Here is a 10624-nt window from a genome sequence, read left to right as displayed (position 1 = left end):
ATATTAATTATACTAAACACCAAGGAAAATTTAAATCGGAGAGTCCTTTATCTAATGGCAAAATCCAAAGCTAAAACATATCAAACGAAAAGAAATCAACTGTTATATTCCTGATTTTTCTTAAAATGTCCTGTACCAAGTCCGAAAAATGGCAGTTGTTATCTTATAGTTCGTTTGATACAAATACTCACAGTTTAATGGAAAGAATACACTAACATTCTTTTGTCTTTTAGAATCCAATACCAGCATCTTAGGGTGTAGTATATTATCTTTATCGTATTTAGCAATTACGAAGAACAACATGTGTTGTGAATAATTAAGCTCATGCCTTTGAAAAGAAAAACAAGAATAAAGGTCTCACAAGGTATAAAATATGAACTAGTTTCAGTTATCTTTAGTTTTTAGTCATTTTTTTCCCTTTTTAAATCAACAATATCATAGTGTAAAACGTTTACAATTTCCTGAATAACTTAATTTACTTTTGTTTGATATCCTACTAAGATTGTTCTGTTTAGGTGCTTTTTCTTGAAGAAGCTAATCTTCGAGTTACAAATAGCTGTGTAAATCATAAAAAAGTTTTTCGTTAATTATACAAACGCAATCACTAGTTGGTTGACCGTTATCGAATATCCGTTTGTAGATGACAGCTGATATGTTTCAATGTTTCGTAACTAGAATCTTGTCCCATTTTCGGCGAATTGTACCTACCGAATTCGACTTACCTAGTTTGCATTAACATGTTCAACACGACGGATTCTACAGGTGGAGCCGGATCTTCCTGCCCTTCTACAGCACCTGAGATCACACTCCCGTGTTAAGTTGCTTAGTCTTTATATTTATTTGTTATGTTTTGTGTACTGTTTTGTCTGATGGTCATTTTTAGCCACGGCGTTGACAGTTTATTTTCTACTTATGAGTTTGAATGTGTCTTTGGTATCTTTTGTCCCTCTTTCTCTCTTTTATCATTACATATTTCTACATAATGATTACAGATACTGCGGATTCATTTATTTTCGTGGGTACTAATTTTCGTGGATTAGAGAAAACTTACATATTCGTGGATATTTGATTTCGTGGTTTTCTAATAGTCTGCATTTATTCATACAGCAAATTGCAAATTCGTTGACCATTTGAATTCATGGTTTCCCTGTAACCACGAAATCCACGAAAATTGGTATCCAACGAATAATAATGAATCCACAGATACGTAATAAACTTACCCTATATTTGAAAAGTACATGTGTGTAGTATTATTTGATAAATCTGTATAGTTACTGCTTAGTATTCTATCTGTAGAAAACCAGTTTGTTTTGTTTGTCTCTGTCCCATTAAATATAAAATACGCCTCTTCGGTGTCATCCGTATTGACCGATACTTTAACCTAGTAATAAACAAACCAATTACTATGTGTTTGTGAGCGTAATTCTCCAGACTGATATACATATTGACATTTTCTACGTAAGGAAATGCCTGCACACTATCAGTAATATGACAGTTGTTTTCCTTTTGTTTGATGTGTTTGAGCTTTGATTTTACGATTTGTTAAATGGCGTTCTGTTTTGAATTTTCTTTGGTGTTTTTTTTCTTCACTTCATAAATAGTTGATGTGATGTGATGTCCTATTTTCTTTTGACACTTTAAATGAAGAAAACACTTGATAACGATAATTTCTAGAATAACGTACAGAAAATGTCTATATCTAAAAAGAAGACATAATATATTGGGCGAAATTGATATACTATTCTTTCTTTTATTAATGGTTACTGTAAATATGTTAATTTGCACGACAACAATTCATGAATTATTGAAGGGATAAATTAAAATGCTCGCAATAATAAAGTTATGTTACTTGTTCAATATGGAAATATTCCCAGTAGTTGATGATGTCTGACTTGAAATGCTGTTTGACTTTCGACGAGGACGAAGCCGCTTCCTGCTTTGTTAGGACTGATGTATCGTTACCAATGTACAAATCATAAACACTGTCCATGCCTACAAAAAAGTTAAGTAACAAAAATACCAAACTCCGAGACAAAACAAGGGATGGTGTCAATGAAATAAAAATGACATTCCTTGAGATGACTAAAGCATATATTGTGCTTTAAATGTTTATCGCGGAATAATATTGCATATGCAAAACCTCCATAACTTTACAAAATTGAAAGGTGTAATACCACCAAATCATGATACGGCACATCCGATCATGATACGGCACATCCGGTTGCATACGAAAGTAGGTCTAAAAAAATATTCCCTTGAATTTGACAGTTGTAGAAAATTAACCCTGCATTTCAATGCACTTAATTTTTTCTGAGTCATAAACATGTATGTTGGGTGTCTAAAGCATCATTCTTTGTTTATTTGATGGTCTTATAAAATATTTTGGAAAGTTAAGGTTACCTAGTTACCAAAGCAGGTAACCAGTAAATAATAGTGTAAAAATTGGGTTGTTTACTTCCGGTGCTGGTTACTTTCTTATATGCAATGAAATGTAGTGTGAAATTTTCACTGTAGCACTGGACAGGATTAAACTTTATTCATGCAAAGTATTTCTTTGGTTGAAATAAAGGTAAATACTGTACATTTTTTTTTAAAAGTGCCAATTAAACAAAGACTAATAGGGGAAAATCAATGGTGGTATTACATCTATTTAGGGAAACTACACGTGCACTGGTGACCTTATTGTACTTTCATTTTTAAAAATTATTACTAAACTAGTTCATACGTTGTAAAAATGGACTATTCGGAATGGATTGAGACACAGAAAGCACGTTTGAGGGAAAATTGCCTTGAAATGGGGGTTTACGGGTGTTTGCGAAGTCAAATGGGTGGACAGACAAGGCTGTATTCAGTGTATAGTGTTAGGTTTCCTTGGGACAGAAAAAAAAGAACCTTGTATGGTCACAGATTTGCATACATGTTGCACACTGAGAAATTTGACCTATCAGAGGAATTTGATGTGTCTCATCTGTGTCATCAGAAGAGATGCATTAACCCTGAGCACTTGTCTTTTGAGCCGCCTCATATTAACCAAGACCGCCAAGTTTGTCGTGGTACACACCCAACAAGGTGTCGAAAACACAAACCCTACCAAGACTGTTTGATTTAAAATGGTAAAACAATAATGGTTTTAAAGAGAAGTCTTATTTTTCTTCATATGATATAATTTAATTTATGAAATACACTTTTGAATCAACATACATATATTACATTGAGACCTTTCTTATAGCTTGCCATGCTAATCCCCATTTTACGTGAGCCTCTGTGTCAAATTTTAAATCACCTTTACAGTTTTGTTTATACAACATGTGATTTTTCATTTAAGTGTTAACCATGAATCTGACAAGCATTCTGTTGAAAAATCTTATATGTGAATTGGTCTGCAGATGACACTTTACATTGAGGTATGTATCAACTAATGTCATGTTTTATTTTTGTTGTGGCCGCAAAAGTTTACAATTTGCCATTGTGCCATCTGTATTTTGCACCGACAAAACATCATCTAAACACTTGCCTTGGATTTATACACATCAGAATCCAGTCTCACATACTTAAATTTTATAATTCGTACCAATTTTTTTTTTACCAGCATTCAAAGGGACATAACCCTTTTTAAAACCATTTTGATGTATTTTTTATTACTCTTTCTCCTCATTTTTTAATGTAAAATACAAGAAAGTGGACTTTTTAGGTGTAAATCTATTAGAAATATACTGCAATAAATAAATGAAATGATTTTGATATCAGTAACAATTATGATTGACTGAAAGGGAACCGTTATTTGTCATACTCGGGGAACAGACCAAAAACTCAAGTTACACATAAGGGCTTATAGAAACTTCGGTGAAGACTGTTAACATTTATAGAAACAGTTCTTTCAGCTAAAACACTTTAATTGTTGATTTGACATTACATTTCTTTCATTTTTTCTGGGAAAATACTTACATTTGCTTTATTTTTTAGGCAAAAGATATCAAGTTTTGATGAAAAAAGAAGGAAGAAGGAAAATGGACCAAAACAGACCAAAACAGACCTTCAAATGAACTCTAAAAGGTGCAATAAAATTGTATATCATCTTAAAGTTGTCTTTTGTATCCTATTTAATTGTTTGAATGCTTAGATCATGAATATATCATCAGATATTAGTCAACACTGCATTTTATAATGATACACTGAAAAAAGGATTTTTCGAAGAAATAAGACTGAAATCGCCGTAGGATATGACCTTACATTATAGTGATTTTCTCTAAAACTATAGATCTGACTGAAACAAAACTTGGCAGTTATGCTTGAAATAACTTGCAATTGGAGGGAAAAAAATTACATTAAGTTTATTTGACATTTAGGTGTTCTTTAGGTGTAATACCACCAAATCATGATACGGCACATCCGGTTGCATACGAAAGTAGGTCTAAAAAAATATTCCCTTGAATTTGACAGTTGTAGAAAATTAACCCTGCATTTCAATGCACTTAATTTTTTCTGAGTCATAAACATGTATGTTGGGTGTCTGAAAGCATCATTCTTTGTTTATTTGATGGTCTTATAAAATATTTTGGAAAGTTAAGGTTACCTAGTTACCAAAGCAGGTAACCAGTAAATAATAGTGTAAAAATTGGGTTGTTTACTTCCGGTGCTGGTTACGTTCTTATATGCGATGAAATGTAGTGTGAAATTTTCACTGTAGCACTGGACAGGATTAAACTTTATTCATGCAAAGTATTTCTTTGGTTGAAATAAAGGTAAATACTGTACATTTTTTTTAAAAGTGCCAATTTAACAAAGACTAATAGGGGAACATCAATGGTGGTATTACACCTATTTGAAAACAAAACAAAAATGGTTAAAACGGAAAATGATACTTTACAAAACCGAAAGCATTATGAATAATGGTCTATGCAGGAAAGTGAATTTAAGCTCATGGGAAACTATTATCAATTCCCTGTTTGCATTTTCCGATATATTCTAGTTGGTGTAAACCTAAAGAACAGGGGTGGTATCATGATTACCGCCACATTAATTTGCGCCCAATCGGTCACAGGATTTGACCAGGGATGAGAAAAAAAGTGAAGTTACTCCTATACACATTTAAACTTCGGCCATGATGCATAAACTGAACTAAACCCGTGCCTAATCTTAGTGTGTGTCCAGCCTATTCCGTTTATATTTTTGAAGTACACACTTACATTAACATATTTATTTTGTTATCAAAGACTTCGTACATTCCAAACACTCTGGTTACGACACGCCGGTTATATGCCTAAGCTCAATCTTTTAGATATTGTTATTTATTGATATATGTTTGAAAGCAACACATTAATCAGATGTTACTGAATCTTTTCCCCGAATGTGACCTTCAAAATTCGATTTTATCCAAGGTTGTCCATATATGAGCAACACGACGATGCAACACGCAGTAAAGAATATCGGCTTACCCTTCGAAAGCACCTAAGATCAACCCCGGTTTTGATAGAGTGCATGTAGCCGCCCAGTTTTTAGTTTTCAATGTTGTGTTTAGTATGCTATTGTTTGTCGTTGATGAAGCATAAAATGAATATATATATATATATATATATAAATATGGTTAAAGTTGGTTTGATCGTTATCAGCGAAGATGTTATGTCAACTGCTTTTTACATTACCCTTTCTTTTCTAATGAATATATAGCAAGATTCCATAATGTATACGACGAAAAACATGCAATTAAAGAAATAATTACAGAACGAAATAGTCTCAATGGAAAGTATGTCTAATTTGGCATACTCCGATTAAATGAAACACAAAAAATTGAAATACAAACCAACATTTATGTTATTACAAGACCATTTCAATTTGAGTATGAGCTATTTAGTACTATCCAATCACTCCACATTGAGTATTATCTAACAGTAGATATTTTATCACAATATTTTTGTTTTTTGAAATTCACGTAAAAATATTAAATGATACTTAACTTTTTCTTAATCCCCTTGCTGCAACTTGTAAAGTACTTTTTCATCAGAATGCGTTTTATGTTTTCATTGTTGCTAGTAGGTAAATCACTATTTACTTATAAATTTAAGGAAATTAATTAAACTCCCCTAGCTAGCACCTGCAATAATTCTACAACCAAACTTAAATATTTCTCAGGTGCCCAACTAACCTCCAGTGGTAGCTGTAAATACATGATGCCAGGTTTCTCCTTTTGTTTTAGTTATCATATTCAATAAGAGAAGTATCAATGCTGAAAATATATAAATCTTTGATAAAGAGGAGAGGTATATAAGCTGTATTACTTTGTTGGGAGTTTTGTCTCAATGACGAATATTCCACAATGAATTTTTCTTTTGAAATTGCCCTTTGTGTGGTTGTTGTCTGTTTGAAACATCACATATTTCCATTCTCCATTTTAAGGATTAGTCCGGTGAATTAAAGGGGCACTAGCTACGAGATATATAAAAAATCTCAAGTTCGATTTTGTTTTGTTCAATCAATAATGAAAGTGAAATAGTGAAATAACAATTCGTTTTTTTCAGCAAAAAAGGTTCAATTTTGTCAAATTACGCTAAGAAACATTGATAATTAGTTATTCACTTGCAAGTGAATGAGTCGACCTCTTTAAATCCGTATTCATGTGAACTTCAATTTAACCCCTCGTTAGAGATTGACAACGCATGCATTGTACGTGTACTGGTTGTTTAAAGAAAAAGAATGTCAACAATGAAAGTGAAACTACGGTAAATCATTTGATTACTAATTCGATGCACATAAAATTATTCTTATACGGTTAAAAGCAATGAGAAACATCTTTTTTTAATTTATAGAATAAAATCAAACAGACCTATAAAAATCCAATTGCACGTGTTGGTTTAATCTATTCATATCTGAGGTCAAGTCGATAGTAATTAGATGGCGTCTGGACAAAAATACACACGAAACGAACCTATATATTATCTACTTCATGCTCTGTAAAAAGTAAAATCACAAAAATACTGAACTTAGAGGAAGATCAATTGGGAAAGTCCATAATCACATGGCAAAATCAAATAACAAAACGCATCAAAAACGAATGGACAAGAACTGTCATATTCCTGACTTGGTACAGGCATTTTCAAATGTAGAAAATGGTGGATTAAACCTGGTTCTATAGCGCTAACCCTCTCACTTTTGATAGTTTGGATAAATGTTTTACATTATCATAAATCAAATATGAGAGTTTGAGTCAAATCGGTGACCATGAATTTGACAGCTAGTGCCCCTTTAAGTAAACACTTTGCATCTTGATTTTTTATCATCGTTAGGTCGTGCAATTATATCATATGAGTTCGTGTTAAGGTTGTTATATTACAATCACATGTTTTTCTTGCATAACCTAATTGTATTGTGATTTATAATTCTAGTCCTATCACATATAATATACTACTTATATAAAGTTTTTTTCAACCCTTTCATTTTGACTATTAGGGGGTCAACATCTATATAAGAACAATGCTAAATTGGTACCCAATTAGAAGTCTTTCTGATCTTAGAAAATGTTGAATTGATTAAAGAAGAAATTTCGTGGTCATGAGTCTTGAGTCAGCAGAGATACAAATTCGCAATGATTGCAGTTCTTCTAGTTGATCGTAATTGTTCGTATTAGTTGACTGTTAGTAGTTCAAGTTGACTTTAGTACGACCTTGTAAAAGTATGAATGGACTTGCTTCCCTGGAAAGAAAACTGAGTTTGTGTTCTACAGTACAAAAGTTATGAGACACAAATCAGACAAATGTTTACTACTACAGGGATCAATAGTGAGGTCTGACTGACCTGTCCATAGTAAATGTACCCACCTTCACCCAAGTTCACGATGTCTAAGTTTGGAATAAAATGACAGGTGTTAGGTCTAGCAAAGGGATAAGCATATGTGACGCCTATGAAATTGACCTTGTATGTCATTCAATATTTTTGAAAGGACAAACAGGAATGAATATGGTTTAGGAGTTGGTATCTCAATCTTTAACAAGTTCTCAAAACACACACAAGAGGGTGTGGGATGACCCTAGGGACTTCCCCTATATTTCATTTGATTTGTTATATTGTCCAATACATGAAAATATATGGTTGAGGGGCGGGGATCTCATCTGTTTCCAAGTTATCAAACAGGATTGGGTAGGGTGACCCTTAGGTCTCTCCCTATATTTCATTTGATTAGTAATTTTGTCCCATACATGAAAATATATGGTTTAATTTAAAGGTGGGGATCTCGACTGTTTCCAAGTTCTCAAACAACAGGAGGGGTGGGGTGACGGCAGGGACTCCCCCTATATTTTATTTGATTTGTTATTTAGTCCCATACATGAGTATATATGGTTAAGGGCTAAGGATCTCGACTGTTTCCAAGTTCTCAAACAGGAGGGTGCAGTGACCCTGGGGACTCCCCCTATAATTCATTTGATTTATTATATTGTCCAATACATGAATATACATGGTTTATGGGTGGGGATCTCAACCGTTTTCAAATTCTCAAACAGGAAGGAGTAGAGTGGCCCCACGAACTCCACCTATATTTCATATTATTTGTTATATTGTCCCATACATAAATATATATGGTTTAGGGGTGGGGATCTCTACTGTTTCAAAGTTCCCAAACAGTAGGGATGGAGTGACCCTAGGGACTTCACCTATATTTCATTTGATTAGTTATATAGTCCCATGGGTGGGGATCTCAACCGTTTTCAAATTCTCAAACAGGAAGGAGTAGAGTGGCCCCACGAACTCCACCTGTATTTCATTTGATTGGTTATACTGTACCATACATGAATAAATATGGTTGAGGGATGGGGATCGCGACTGTTTCCAGGTTCTAAAGCAGGAGGCGGTGGGTGACCCTAGGGACTTCACCTATATTTCATTTGATTAGTTATATAGTCCCATACATGAATGTAAATGGTTGAGATGTGGGGATCTCAGCCGTTTCAAAGTTATCAAACAGGAGGGGGTAGAGTGCCCCAAAGGACTCCACATACATATCATATGATTTGCTTAAATCAAGTTATCATATAATCTAGTTGCACTATATGTGTAAAATAAGAAACTTCCAGCTATTTTAACTGACCCATCAAAATTGAGAAAAATAATACCCATTGAAATTGCAGTAATATGTTTACACTTTAAAAGCATCTAACTTGCTTTACCAACATTTATTACATATAAAGAAAATTTATACTGTCACCAGGACCATATATATTGTTAGATATACTGTTCCCAGCTGTCACAAAGACTCACATTGTATTGGATTTTGACATTAAAATTTGTCAAAAAGTAATTTTGAGTTTCAGTACAAAATGTTTTCTGTTTTTTCATTCTTTTACATATATCTTTTGGTTTTCAATTCTAGTGTTTATATTTATTTACCATGCAAAGATGTATTTGTCATCCGTCTGATTTTATTAAAAGTTGATCGCCAAAACCCGGAATTACCCATATCCGGTTCCGGAATCGGATCCGATATTGTAATTTTCTTATCATGAAAAGAATGTTTTCAATGTTGTTATTGTCTGATACGTTTTTAGTCGAATTTAAACATTATTTGTAGGCAATTTTCTGTATAAAGCTAGCGGTTGAACAAAATGAACATAACTGTCATGAATAATAATGCTAAAAACAAGTTTTGAGATCGTTTATTAGGAGACTTTGGTAAAAAGGTTTGCAAAGTAATTTTTTATTTCCTCTCAAGTCTGGCATGTCGAGCGTAGCTAGTAACCAAGTCGAAAGTCCGACAGCAAAAGACCCCGGACAACGGCTAATTTGAACCCCTGCCTCCAAATTGAAAAGATACAAAAATTTCGTCTTATAATTAAAAATTGCCACCAACAGCATGAACAGTGGAACTTATTTTAAGACTACTGACGTAGTTGACTACGTATTGACGACAAACAATTTTCCTACGACTTTTGCCATTTGGGAAATCTAAACTACTTGTCTTTAGAGATTTTCGGCGATTAAACATTTCATACGTTTGTTCTTTGACAGCTTAGCCAAAATCTCTGGGGATAATAAACTACATTAAGATTCCTGATGTGCCCCACTTCCTATGTGCAACTTCAAAACTTTTGGATAAATCGACGATCATTTAAGGTTTTTCTGGTCATATTTTTTGTAATCAAGAATTAAAAGTATGAAAAAACTGTCCAATTAGTTATAAATAACATAATATCCAGCTAGATAATAACAATGGCACATATTTCAGCATTTATTTGGTAGAACACAAATCTAGGGCGCTTGCATAAGGCAGCTTAACTGCCTAAAAATAAGATGATATGGTATGATTGCCAATGCGACAACTCTCCACAAAAGACCAAATGACAGAAATTAACAACTATGAGTCACTGTACTGGCTTCCACAATGAGTAAAACCCACACCTCATAGCCAGCTATAAAGACCCCGAATAGACAAATGTAAACCAATTCAAACGAGAAAACTAACGGCTTAGTTTATGTACAATATGATGAACGAAAAACAAATATGATATGTTTGTTCCGCAAATGTTAGAAGGGCAAAATTCACACTAACATATAATTTGAAATGCATCGTCTAGTTTAAAATGACAACAAGAGACTGGATGAGATCCCTGAAATATATATAATTTCTGAATACTAGCTC

At 33.3% G+C, this 10624-nt stretch overlaps 1 long non-coding RNA gene across 1 annotated transcript; it reads right to left on the bottom strand.

Moving 5' to 3' along the window:
* Window positions 1-1226: 1226 nt before the first annotated feature.
* Window positions 1227-6223, bottom strand: LOC139501539 (uncharacterized). The gene is made up of 3 exons (XR_011658599.1): window positions 6143-6223; window positions 1850-1992; window positions 1227-1381 (listed from the first exon to the last, which is right to left on the bottom strand). It is a non-coding gene; the product is annotated as an uncharacterized lncRNA (long non-coding RNA).
* Window positions 6224-10624: the final 4401 nt, after the last annotated feature.

The sequence above is a fragment of the Mytilus edulis genome, chromosome 13, assembly GCF_963676685.1.
Source record: "Mytilus edulis chromosome 13, xbMytEdul2.2, whole genome shotgun sequence".
Lineage (NCBI taxonomy): Eukaryota > Metazoa > Mollusca > Bivalvia > Mytilida > Mytilidae > Mytilus > Mytilus edulis.
The sequence above is the reverse complement of the archived record's forward strand: the minus strand, read 5'-3'. Positions and strand labels throughout refer to the sequence as shown.